This window comes from Octopus sinensis, linkage group LG1 (genome assembly GCF_006345805.1).
Source record: "Octopus sinensis linkage group LG1, ASM634580v1, whole genome shotgun sequence".
NCBI classification, from domain to species: Eukaryota; Metazoa; Mollusca; class Cephalopoda; order Octopoda; family Octopodidae; genus Octopus; species Octopus sinensis.
The window spans coordinates 210,974,156-210,988,722 of NC_042997.1; positions in this window are offsets into that span (position 1 = coordinate 210,974,156).

A 14,567-nucleotide genomic window follows, 5' to 3' on the forward strand; every position below is an offset into this window, starting at 1 on the left:
GAGAGCAGCTTTGCACGATGTTTGATTTGCAAAAAACAGCAGCCATCATTTTAAGAACTGATGACATTTTAGATAATCTTGGATCTACATTGAGTCTGGGCAAAACAGGATGGGTTACTTGCATCTTGGACATAGGACTGCTGGATCAGGGCTGGTCTATCACTAAACAGTTGTAGACTTCTCATAATAAAAGATTGTGACATTTATCATCATCATCATTTAGCATCCGTTTCCTATACAGTTTGATTGGAACTGGTAAGCTGGAGAGCTGTACCAGTCTCCTGACTAGTTTGGTTTGGCTTGGTTTCCTACGGCTGGATGCCCTTCCTAATGCCAACCACTCCAAGAGTCACCAACACTGTCCAAGACTACGATTCCACTTGGTTTGATGAGTCTTCTCAAGCACAGCAAATCGCCAAAGATTTCAATCACTTGTCATCGCCTCTGTGGAACCCAACATCCAAAGATCATGCTTCATCACTTCGTGCCATGTCTTCCTGGGTCTACCTCTTCCACAAGTTCCCTCCACAGTTAGGGATTGGCACTTCTTTACACAGCTGTCCTCCATGCACATCACATGACCAATGCAGTCTTCTCTCTTGTACACCACATCTCAGGCCTCCTACATCCAATTTCTCTCTCAAGACACTTAAACTCTGTCATGCATGCACACTGGCATTGCACATCCAGTGAAGCATACCAGCTTCATTTCTTTCAAGCCTTCTCATGTCCTCCGCAGTCACAGCCCATGTTTCACTGCCATGTTACATGGCTGTTCACAAACAGGTATCATACAACCTGCCCTTCACTCTGAGAGGGAGGCCCTTTGTTACAAACAAAGGTGGAAGTTCTCTGAACTTAGCCCAGCCTATTCTTATTCTAACAGCTATACTCTCAGAACTGCAGACTTGGTCACCTAGGTAACAGAAGCTATCAATTATTTCTAAGTATCCCCGCTGACATTTTCTCATGTCTATTTTCTGTATATTTCTTGTGTTAATTGCCCCTGTGCATCTTCCACACACAAAGAATATTTTCCCAGTTAACCTTCCTCTGATACCTCGGCCCCTCTTATGTGTCCATAGCTTAGACTGGGTACATCTTATGGAGTTTCTACCGACACCTTTTCTACAGGTCGAGCAGGGCCACCTACATGAAGGGATTTCTGCATAACGAATCTATAGTTAAGTGCCAAGACTTTCTCAAAACTGTATAATGGGAAGAAAGATTATCCAAAATATGCCATTGGCGATTGCAACGCTTAACTGTATTTTTCATGCAGGAAGCATCCCTGAGAAAACTTTCCATGGGATTGGTTGGTGGATGACAGAATCGTTAGGGTCTCAGACAAAATACCTTTGCAACACTTAACTGTGTTTTTCATGCAGGAAGCATCCCTGAGAAAACTTTCCATGGCATTGGTTGGTGGATGACAGAATCGTTAGGGTCTCAGACAAAATACCTTGTGGTATTCCTTCTGGCTCTCAGTTGAAAACAAACCCTCCAAGACCAACATTTCCTTTCTTCCTTTCAATGTTGATAAAATACGGGACCAGCAAATTGGTCCCACTTGCTCTCAGCTCACACTCTCCCTAAATTTCAGGCTTTCTACTTCAATTAGAAACATTTAATTTCATCATCACCATCATCATTATTATTGATTTGACTCAGTTTCGTCCTTATTCCTTGTAGAATTTATGTGGGTAGCAGGTAACCTTGGGTGTCCACTAGCTTACAATAGTCTTTCCCATGCTTAAGACCCTCCTGGTAATCTTTCCTGTCCCTTAGAAGCAAACTCTCTGCAGGAGCTCTACCAAGCATTCTATTTCAATCTCCTCCAACCATTTCTCTATATCTTTGCTTACATTTCCCATCACACCAATTATTATTATTAATACCTGTGCCGGTGGCACATAAAAAGCACCATCCGAACGTGGCCGTTGCCAACGCCGCCCCGACTGGCTTCTGTGCCGGTGGCACATAAAAAGCACCATCCGAACGTGGCCGATGCCAGCCCCGCCTCGACTGGTTTCTGTGCCGGTGGTACATAAAAAGCACCATCCGAACGTGGTCATTGCCAGCGCCGCCTCAACTGGCTTCTGTGCCAGTGGCACATAAAAAGCACCATCCGAACATGGCCGATGCCAGCGCCGCCTCGACTAGCTTCTGTGCCGGTGGCACATAAAAAGCACCATCCGAACGTGGTCATTGCCAGCGTCGCCTCGACTGGCTTCTGTGCCAGTGGCACATAAAAAGCACCATCCAAACGTGGCCGTTGCCAGCGCCGCCTCAACTGGCTTCTGTGCCGGTGGCACATAAAAAGCACCATCCGAACGAGGTCATTGCCAGTGTCGCCTCAACTGGCCTCTGTGCCAGTGGCACATAAAAAGCACCATCCAAACGTGGCTGTTGCCAGCGCCGCCTCGACTGGCTTCTGTGCCGGTGGCACATAAAAAGCACCATCCGAACGTGGCCGATGCCAGCGCCGCCTCGACTGGCTTCCGTGCCGGTGGCACATAAAAAGCACATCCGAACGTGGCCGATGCCAGCCCCGCCTCGACTGGTTTCTGTGCCGGTGGCACATAAAAAGCACCATCCGAACGTGGCCGATGCCAGCGCCGCCTTGACTGGCTTCTGTGCCGGTGGCACATAAAAAGCACCATCCGAACGTGGTCATTGCCAGCGCCGCCTCAACTGGCTTCTGTGCCAGTGGCACATAAAAAGCACCATCCGAACGTGGCCGATGCCAGCCCCGCCTCGACTGGTTTCTGTGCCGGTGGCACATAAAAAGCACCATCCGAACATGGCCGATGCCAGTGCCGCCTCGACTGGCTTCTGTGCCGGTGGCACATAAAAAGCACCATCCGAACGTGGTCATTGCCAGCATCGCCTCAACTGGCTTCTGTGCCAGTGGCACATAAAAAAGCACCATCCGAACGTGGCCGATTGCCAGCGCCGCCTCGACTGGCTTCTGTGCCGGTGGCACATAAAAAGCACCATCCGAACGTGGTCATTGCCAGCGTCGCCTCAACTGGCTTCTGTGCCAGTGGCACATAAAAAGCACCATCCGAACGTGGCCGATGCCAGCGCCGCCTCGACTGGCTTCTGTGCCGGTGACACATAAAAAGCACCATCCGAACGTGGCCGATGCCAGCGCCGCCTCGACTGGCTTCTGTGCCGGTGGCACATAAAAAGCACCATCCGAACGTGGTCATTGCCAGCGTCGCCTCATCTGGCTTCTGTGCCAGTGGCACATAAAAAGCACCATCCGAACGTGGCCGATGCCAGCGCCGCCTCGACTGGCTTCTGTGCCGGTGACACATAAAAAGCACCATCCGAACGTGGCCGATGCCAGCGCCGCCTCGACTGGCTTCTGTGCCGGTGACACATAAAAAGCACCATCCAAACGTGGCCGTTGCCAGCGCCGCCTCAACTGGCTTCTGTGCCGGTGGCACATAAAAAGCACCATCCGAACGAGGTCATTGCCAGTGTCGCCTCAACTGGCCTCTGTGCCAGTGGCACATAAAAAGCACCATCCAAACGTGGCTGTTGCCAGCGCCGCCTCGACTGGCTTCTGTGCCGGTGGCACATAAAAAGCACCATCCGAACGTGGCCGTTGCCAGCGCCGCCTCGACTGGCTTCCGTGCCGGTGGCACATAAAAAGCACCATCCGAACGTGGCCGATGCCAGCCCCGCCTCGACTGGTTTCTGTGCCGGTGGCACATAAAAAGCACCATCCGAACGTGGCCGATGCCAGCGCCGCCTTGACTGGCTTCTGTGCCGGTGGCACATAAAAAGCACCATCCGAACGTGGTCATTGCCAGCGCCGCCTCAACTGGCTTCTGTGCCAGTGGCACATAAAAAGCACCATCCGAACGTGGCCGATGCCAGCCCCGCCTCGACTGGTTTCTGTGCCGGTGGCACATAAAAAGCACCATCCGAACATGGCCGATGCCAGCGCCGCCTCGACTGGCTTCTGTGCCGGTGGCACATAAAAAGCACCATCCGAACGTGGTCATTGCCAGCATCGCCTCAACTGGCTTCTGTGCCAGTGGCACATAAAAAGCACCATCCGAACGTGGCCGATGCCAGCGCCGCCTCGACTGGCTTCTGTGCCGGTGGCACATAAAAAGCACCATCCGAACGTGGTCATTGCCAGCGTCGCCTCAACTGGCTTCTGTGCCAGTGGCACATAAAAAGCACCATCCGAACGTGGCCGATGCCAGCGCCGCCTCGACTGGCTTCTGTGCCGGTGACACATAAAAAAGCACATCCGAACGTGGCCGATGCCAGCGCCGCCTCGACTGGCTTCTGTGCCGGTGGCACATAAAAAGCACCATCCGAACGTGGTCATTGCCAGCGTCGCCTCAACTGGCTTCTGTGCCAGTGGCACATAAAAAAGCACATCCGAACGTGGCCGATGCCAGCGCCGCCTCGACTGGCTTCTGTGCCGGTGGTACATAAAAAGCAACATCCGAACGTGGTCATTGCCAGCGTCGCCTCAACTGGCTTCTGTGCCAGTGGCACATAAAAAGCACCATCCGAACGTGGCCGATGCCAGCGCCGCCTCGACTGGCTTCTGTGCCGGTGACACATAAAAAGCACCATCCGAACGTGGTCATTGCCAGCGTCGCCTCAACTGGCTTCTGTGCCAGTGGCACATAAAAAGCACCATCCGAACATGGCCGATGCCAGCGCCGCCTCGACTGGCTTCTGTGCCGGTGGCACATAAAAAGCACCATCCGAACGTGGCCGATGCCAGAGCCGCCTCGACTGGCTTCTGTGCCGGTGGCACGTTAAAAGCACCAACCGATCGTGGCCGATGCCGGACCCCCCCCTGGCACCTGTGCAGGTGGCATGTAAAAAGCACCCACTACACTCGTGGAGTGGTTGGCGTTAGGAAGGGCATCCAGCCGTAGAAACACTGCCAGATCAGACTGGGCCTGGTGCAGCCCCTGGCTTCTCAGACCCCGGTCGAACTGTCCAACCCGTACTAGCGCGGAAAAAAGGGACGTTAAACGATGATGACAACCATTACACTTTTCATATTCCAAACTCTTGCAGTTTCAAATTTTAAGGGATTGTATTTCTTGTTTGTTTTTCGTCCTCTTTCTTTACAATCCTGGAATCAAATGGACATAATGGATCAATTACTACGCAGCTTTGCTTTTCTTTGTCCATTATTGTTATGTCTGTTATCTGAAGCGCCAACGATTCTGCTTGCTTGCCGCCTTCATATTGATGAGGATGGTGATTGTGATGGTGGTGGTGGTGGTGGTGGTGATGGTGACATGACTGTGTGAGAGTGTAAGGGTGAGTGCGGTAATTATGTGGTTGTGATTTCAATCTCACAGCGCAGCACAGTGGACAAATGGCTTCGAACTGAGTGGAGTGCGGCTAATGTTGCATTGTGGCCATGATCCATCACCCTGTTTAACACGCCCCGCCACAAAAGTCTGTGATGGGAGGCTAATTCGATACCCTACACTCAGCACCCTAAACCCAATGACCGGGGTTTCATCTGCCCCCACCCACCTACCCCAGTTCCTTTAGGAACCATTTAGCTGGCACCATTCTTCCTGGTCTGGATATCATCATCATCATCATCATCATTTAGCGTCCGCTTTCCATGCTAGCATGGGTTGGACGGTTCGACCGGGGTCTGGGAAGCCAGGGCTGCACCAGGCTCCAGTCTGATCTGGCAGTGTTTCTATGGCTGGATGCCCTTCCTAACGTCAACCACTCCGCGAGTGTAGTGGGTGCTTTTTACGTGCCACCCGCAGTGGGAGCTGTCAAACGGCCACGAACGGATGGTGCTTTTACGTGCCACCGGTACGGAGGCCAGTCGGGGCGGCGCTGGCAACGGACACGGTCGGGTGGTGCTTTTTACATGCCACCAGCACGAGGACCAGGCGAGACTGGCAACGGACATGAACGGATGGTGCTTTTACGTGCCACCGGCACGCGGGCCAGGCGAGGCTGGCAACGGACATGAACGGATGGTGTTTTTACGTGCCACCGGCACGGGGGCCAGGCGAGGCTGGCAACGGACATGAACGGATGGTGCTTTTACGTGCCAGGCGAGGCTGGCAACGGACATGAACGGATGGTGTTTTTACGTGCCACCGGCACGGGGGCCAGGCGAGGCTGGCAACGGACATGAACGGATGGTGCTTTGACGTGCCACCGGCACGCGGGCCAGGCGAGGCTGGCAACAGACATGAACGGATGGTGCTTTTACGTGCCACCGGCACGGGGGCCAGGCGAGGCTGGCAACGGACATGAACGGATGGTGCTTTTACGTGCCACCGGCACGGGGGCCAGGCGAGGCTGGCAACGGACATGAACGGATAGTGTTTTTACGTGCCACCGGCACGGGGGCCAGGCGAGGCTGTCAACGGACATGAACGGATGGTGCTTTTACGTGCCACCGGCACGCGGGCCAGGCGAGGCTGGCAACGGACATGAACGGCTGGTGCTTTTACGTGCCACCAGCACGGAGGCCAGTCGGGGCGGTGCTGGCAATGACCAAATAATCTATAAAGACAATCAGCTCGAAATCATCATCGTCATTTTCATCTTCATTGTCATTGCCATCATCCCCATCTTCGTCACCACCACCAACAACACCAACAGCCCTCCACTCGTCAAGATTAGGGTCGATATGAGCCAAGGCCTTCAGGCCCTTCTCTCTAGACAGACAGACAGACAGAACACTTTTTTCTTTAGCCCTAGGACTCGTAAGGCTTGTTACCCAATTCCCATGGCTTATAAATGACTGAGATTGCAGACCATTGCAGGATTCAAGTCCAACAATTTTGAGGGGAGGGGCACAGGTCAATCACACTGGCACTATTACTCGAACGGTACTTCGTTGACCCCGAACGGATAAAAGATGAAGTCGACCTTGGTGTGACTTGAACTCAGAACATTAGGAATTGGAAGGAATATCTCGTGGTTTTCTGTGCAACGAGATGACGAGTCTGCCAAACCCGCCCCCTTTTATGGTTTATATAAAACAGCGGCAAGATGGCGGACTCATAGGATAGGGTAAAAATCTCTCATGCGTGCCCGTGTGTGTATGTGTATGTGTGTGCGTGCGTGTGTGTGTGTGTGCATGTATGTGCGTGTGTGTGTGCATGTATGTGCGTGTGTGTGTGTGTGTGCATGTATGTGCGTGTGTGTGCATGTATGTGCGTGTGTGTATGTGTGTGTGTGAATGTGTATGCATGTAAGTGCGTGCGTGTGTATATGTGTGTGCGTGCGTGTGTATGTGTGTGCGTGCGTGTGTGTTTGTGTGTGTGTGCCTGATATTAGATCAGATGTGTCCACTTGCTCAAGTCTAATGTCATGTCTTATATCTTATCGTCTGCATCATTTCACACGGATCCCAAACGAATCCCATTTCCTCAGCTCAGCAGGTCACAAGAAATGGTCCACGAAGAAGAAAGGAGTCAAAATACTGCTGCTGCTGCTGCTGCTGCTGGCGAAAATGTCCAAAATGGCAGAGTTAGAAGACGAGGAATAGTGTATTGTTCTTAACATACAGGCGCAGGCGTGGCTGTGTTGTAAGAAGCTTGCCTCCCAACCACATTGTTCCGGGTTCGGTCCCACTGTGTTGCCACCTTAGGCAAGTGTCTTCTACTATAGCCTCGTGTCGACCAAGGCCTTGTGAATGGATTTTGTAGACGGAAATTGAGGAAAGCCCCATGTGTGTCCCGTTGTCTTGGACATCGTGTGATGGCCCATGAACGAGAATCGCCTTTGTACAATGAATGCTGCCCCTTTCGAGTTTTCTAAGAAAAACACGTCTGGCCATGAGAATATATTTCTATTTCTTTACTGCCCACAAGGGGCTAAACACAGAGAGGACAAACAAGGACAGACAAACGGATTTAGTCGATTATATCGACCAGAGTGCGTAACGGGTACTTATTTAATCGACCCCGAAAGAATGAAAGGCAAAGTCGACCTCGGCGAAATTTGAACTCAGAACGTAGCGGCAGACGAAATACTGCTAAGCATTTCGCCCGGCGTGCTAACACTTCTGCCAGCTCGCCGCCTTATTGAATATATGCCATGAGTATAGATTTCGTTCGCAGAAAGAGGCGAGAGTTGGTGACAGGAAGAGCGTCCGGTTGTAGAGGAATCTGCCTCAACAAATTCCGTATGAGCCATGCGAACATGGAAAAGTGGACATTAAAAAACTATGATGATGCTGATGATGATGATAACAACGACGATGGTTATGATGATACATAAAACTGGAACTGTGCTCCCTACACTCCACAAGGAAAGTCTTTTGTTACAATTCTTCCTTTTAAACGACAACAAAATGTCAAAAGTTGGCCAAAAACAGAAACCAATTATTGAATAAAATAAAATGGAGTTTTCTATGTCAAAGTAAAGAACGGTGAAGAATCGCACCAAGCAGACGACAATGGTTCGCTGCCAATACAGTGGAAGATTTCACTAAATGAACCAATATATTTTGGATCTTTTCTTTTTGAAGGCCAGATTTTCCTAGTTAACTAAAAAATTTGAAACTTCGTATACTGGTAGAATGTGTCAAAAGAAAACATTATTGTAAACAAAATTGAAAACAAAATTGTAATTTGTAACTTAAACGTAGTTTAATTTTTACGAATATTAACCAATGAAATCCCAACATTGCTGCGTTATCGATATTGATAAAGAAATATAGCAGACGCACGACACACACACACACACACACACACACACACACACGTTTGCACAAGCACATAGTAATTAATATATAAGCGTACACACACATACGCACACAAGCACATAGTAATTAATATATAAGCGTACACACACATACGCACACAAGCAAAATTACACGTTGTGTTTTGCCACTTGCCGCAACAAATTTGCACATGGGGTCAATGTTTCATCGTTTCGGGGTCGATAAATTAAGTACCAATTACGCACTGGTGTCGAGGATTTTTTTCCCAATTTATATCACAGCTTCCGACAAGCTGGGGGTATTCTTTTATGAAAAAATATTTCGCAAATTTTTACAATACGACTCACACTCCACGTGCAAACTCGAGACCGATTTAGGCATATTATTGTTTTGTTTTTGTTGTTTCTGGCCCTTCAAAACCATGGGAGAAGCCTTTTCGGTAAAAAAAAATTAAGAAAATATTCAAAAAATATCGTTAATATTTTTATTGGGCGACGAAATTAATCGATTTAAGAGATATAGCTGTTATTTCTAGCACATGTAGAAGAGAGAAGAAGAGGTAAATAATTTGTGCTCGAATGCTGCGATTTCATTGGTTAAAATTCTTAAAATTAAACTACGTTTGAGTTACGAATTACAATTTTGTTTTCAATTTTGTTTACAATAATGTTTTCTTTTGACACATTCTACCAGTATACGAAGTTTCAAATTTTTTAGTTAACTAGGAAAATCTGGCCTTCAAAAAGAAAAGATTTTAGCTGAGCAACCCAATAAGAAATGGCAGATCGAATAAAAGAGGAAATGGTAAAATAGAATAAAAGATAAATACTAGATTTTATGGAGAAGTTTGGGGTTTCTCTTATCCATCGTAAACCGGCCTCCGAGATCGACTTTGCCTTTCATCCTTTTGGGATCGATAAAATAAATACCAGTTGAACACTGGGACTAAATTTGAAAGTAATGTTTTACTTAACACAAGTTCGAATCACGTCAGGGTCACCAAATGTAACGGAAATAGTATTCGCTGTAGTTCTGGGCCACCAATCTGACGGTTAGTTCTTCGCTGCAGTCGAGGGTCACCAATTGTAAACGGTTGTTGTTATTGGTTGGTTGCCATTTGTAGATGAAAGAAGAACAGAGACCCAAGTTGTATAGAAGTATTTATTTACCTATTTCTTTACTACCCACAAGGGGCTAAACACAGAGAAGACAAACAAGGACAGACAAACGGATTAAGTTGATTACATCGACCCTAGTGCTTAACTGGTACTTATTTAATCGACCCCGAAAGGATGAAAGGCAATGTCGACCTCGGCGGAATTTGAACTCAGAACGTACTGTTACTTTAATATATACTATACCACGACGGGTGGGCTAGTGTAATAAAATTCGTAAAGCAAGCAAGGTAAAGAAAGTTAATTTCGGCTTGTATATGTGTGTACACGACCTCATAATAGTATATATAGAGAGAGATATGGTAATGTGACAGAGAAAAGAAAGTGAGAGTGGTGGGACGAAACAACTGCTTCGTTGGTGACTTAGGCGCAATGGCCCATTGGTTAGGGCAGCGGACTCGCGGTCATAGGATCGCGGTTTCGATTCCCAGACCGGGCGTTGTGAGTGTTTATTAAGCGAAAATACCTAATAGCTCCACGAGGCTCCGGCAGGGGATGGTGGTGATCCCTGCTGTACTCTTTCACCACTCTTTCTCTCACTCTTTCTTCCTGTTTCTGTTGTACCTGTATTTCAAAGGGCCGGCCTTGTCACTCTCTGTGTCACGCTGAATATCCCCGAGAACTACGTTAAGGGTACACGTGTCTGTGGAGTGCTCAGCCACTTACACGTTAATTTCACGAGCAGGCTGTTCCGCTGATCGGATCAACCGGAACCCTCGTCGTCGTAACCGACGGAGTGCTTCCACCATAGTCGTCCCTTTGTGCCTTTTCCTTTAGAGACGAGATTTTGTTCAGCTGGTCAGCCAGACTCGGTTCTCACTAACTTTAGCTTACAGAGTTCTTGTTTTTATAACTATCCAAAACCAGCTAGAAGGATAGACATATTGTTGAGAACAACAGATTTCGTTGCTGGTCTGTTGTCTCTGTTCTGGCTTTTGGTGACCTAGAAGAGGTTAGAAGGGTCAAGTAACAAAGACATTATTCCGCTTAGCGAAGGCATCTGGCAAACGTAACTGCTGTCACTCACAGAAAAACTATCGTTTTACCAAGAGAAAATTGTTGTTGAACACTGTTAAGTGAAATTTGGCGATCGAGGATCGAATCCAGGCTATGTCTGCATTTAAGCCACTACATACATATACATATCGAGATAGAGAGGGAGAGAGAAACAACTCGTTTTAAATCTTTCAGCGAGAAATATACAGTAACAGTACCGAATAGTAAAGTTCATGGAAGCACAATGGCCTAGTGGTTAAGGCAGCGGACTCGCAGTCGTAGGATTGCGGTTTCGATGCCCAGACCGGGCGTTGTGGGTATTTATTGAGCGAAAACACATAAAAAAAAGTTCCACTGGGCTCTGGCAGGGAATGGCGGTGATCCCTGCTGTACTCTTTCACCACAACTTTCTCTCACTCTTTCTTCCTGTTTCTCTTGTACCTGTATTTCAAAGGGCCTGCCTTGTCACGCTGAATCTCCCCGAGAACTACGTTAAGGGTACACATGTCTGTGGAGTGCTCAGCCACTTGCACGTTAATTTCACGAGCGGGCTGTTCCGTTGATCGGATCAATTGGAACCCTGGTCGTCGTAACCGACGGAGTGCCACGGGTGAGGTTTATTTGCCAACAGAATGTGTCCAACCAATAAAGAAAGGTCAAGCCTGGCCGAACAACGGTCACGTGGGGAGAGAAGAGAGAGAGGTAGAGACAGAGGGATAGAAGAATTAAGGAGGGGCGAGAGAAAAGAATGAAATACAGTGACGTGAAAGAGGGGAAGTGAGTATGAAGAGAAGACCAGAAAATGAGAGAGAGAGAGAGTATTTGTGTCACATTTCTCTGTTTTATTTTTCCGTCCTTGTTTTTATGGGTGACTTATAAGGCCGTCATTTTTGATTCTTGGACTACTTTTCAATCACACTGTTGGATTTGTTTCTTATTAAACATGATTTATTTCGCATCGCAAAGTTATTGTATATATTTCGACATATGGATCTTTTCGGTTTGACTGGCAGTTTTTTCTAGCGGTGTCATATGAAATTGTCGCCCATAATTATGACCCTAGTATCGATCTATTGCATTTCAATCTGTTTTAGGGTTAGGGTTAGGGGTGGGGGGAAGGGTATCTTTTTTTCTTCACAAATGTAAATAAACCCAATCTGTTTCTTAAACGAGGGACATATTCATACGGCACAGAATGTTTTCACCTCAATAGACGTCATTGATTGGTTGAAATTGTAGAAATTGAAGAAAAAAACAACAAATATCTTACAAACTATAGAATTTTCTCAATAAAGTCAAGAGAAAAAGATGTTTTATAAACACATTCTACCAGTATAGGAAGTTTAAAAGTGTTTAGTTACGTGGAAATTATTTTAAAAAACTGCCGGTCAAACCGAAAAGATCCCGACATATTTCTTAAGAAAAACCTTCGACTGTTTTATGCAAATATTATTTTCTTGTTTAAAATTCTACTTTTATTTCATTTCATTTTATTGTATTTTATAAATCCATTTTAATCGTTTAATTGAAACTCCGACGTCTGGCAGCTGACTTGGCAGACACCTATAAAATTATCAACCATCTCACAAACAATAACTTTGAGCACCTTTTCAAACTCCACCCATCTAACACCCATGGACATATTTACAAAGTCAGAAAACAGCACAGCGCCCATGACTTCAGGAAACATTTTTTCACGCTGAGAGTTGCTGAAGCATGGAACAAACTGCCAGCATCAGTTGTTAGTTGTCGGAGCACTGCATCCTTCAAAACTTCCATGCTTCCTGAGATTCGCCAACACTACACCTGATTTTCTCCCCTCCATACACACACGGGCATGTACCTGACTCATGCATTGTTCGCTTTCCAGACATTTCTACATTACTGCATGTACTTTATATGCACTTTTTGACAAGTTGTGGTGCACCTGAGCACTGTATACAATAATTTCATTATTATTATTAATTTATAGATAATTCGATATAGGGTGTTCTATTTGCATGCTTTTTATCCGAATTTTATTATTATGCACTCAGCAATTTTTTAAAAATAATGTTGTTTGTATATATATACGTCAGGTCCTAGACATGTTTTTATGTGGATGTTTCTATTGTTGGTATGCATATGTATTCGTATGTAAGCGTCTATGTTTAAGTGTAAGTAAGCGTGTATGATTATACTTGTGCACATACATACATGGGTGTATATCTATGCATGTATTCACATGGATTTGTGTAGATGTGTATTTACGTGCTTATTTCCATATGTTTATATATGTGTTCTTATATGTGTATTTATCGCTAATAATATACACTTTTGTATACACATGTATACGTAATTTTATTTTGTGTACGTTCGTTACACATATTCAGCTACCGATCTTTCTTTCTTTTTTCTTTCTTTCTTTCTTCTCTCTTTCTTTCTTTTTTCTTTCTTTCTTTCTTTTCCTTACGGAAAGTATTTCTTGCACCCCCCCCTTATTCGTTACTTGTATAGAGTCCTTTAACTTTGCGCGCCTCTCTCCCCCCCTTCTCTCACTAACTGTTACATATAACATCCTTCTTTTTCTTTCTCTTTCCCCCTCCTTGCGTTAGCATGATTGCGTGTATATATAAGACTAGCAGTATCGCCCGGCGTTGCTCGGGTTTGTAAGGGAAATAACTATATAAGCATTTTTAGAGAGTTATAGCCAAAAAATAGCAAAAAAATGCATTAAAAATGAAAAAAAAATGATGTTAAATTATTTTTAAAATCGTAGACTCATCGTAGACGCGCGCTAATACCCAGAAGGGCTCGATATGAATCACGACTATAAGATACCGCAAAATGTGGGAGTAGTTAGGAATCTAAATCGTAGGAGACAGACACACAACCTCACTTTTATATATAAAGATTAATCAGCCGAAGTTGCGAGGATGATCCGGTTCTTGACTGAAGATCGAAGGCTTCGAATGTCCCGTCCGTGATTTTTGTGTCGTCTCTTTGAGTGTTTTGCGTTCTTGTCCCAGTTTGTATTTTTTTACACACACACACACACACATACACACATCGCCATGTTGATTCGTTAGCTACTGCACGCATTTTTTTTCTCTCCTTCTTTCTGTGTTTTTCTCTCTCTGTGTATCTTTCTGTTGAAGAGCGTAGGCTCGAAACGTTAAAGACTTGTTTTATTTATATTTCCTGAGCGCCATACTAATACAATTGTTCGTTTGTTTTCCACCTGCCTTCGTCTTTTGTTTATTTTCATAAAGCTTCCCGTTATATGTGTATTTGTGTGTATATCTACGTCTTACATATATATGTTTGCATATGTATGTAGTTTGTGTACATCCAACTGTGTATTTTGATGTATATATGTATATTCATGGTTTAGTATGCGTATATACTCTTTTCTCTTTTACTCTTTTACTTGTTTCAGTCATTTGACTGCGGCCATGCTGGAGCACCGCCTTTAATCGAGCAGCTCGACCCCGGGACTTATTCTTTTGTAAGCCCAGTACTTATTCTATCGGTCTCTTTTGCCGAACCGCTAAGTAACGGGGACATAAACACACCAGCATCGGTTGTCAAGCAATGCTAGGGGGACAAACACAGACACACAAACGTACATACATATATATATACATATATACGACGGGCTTCTTTTCAGTTTCCATCTACCAAATCCACTCACAAGGCTTTGGTCGGCC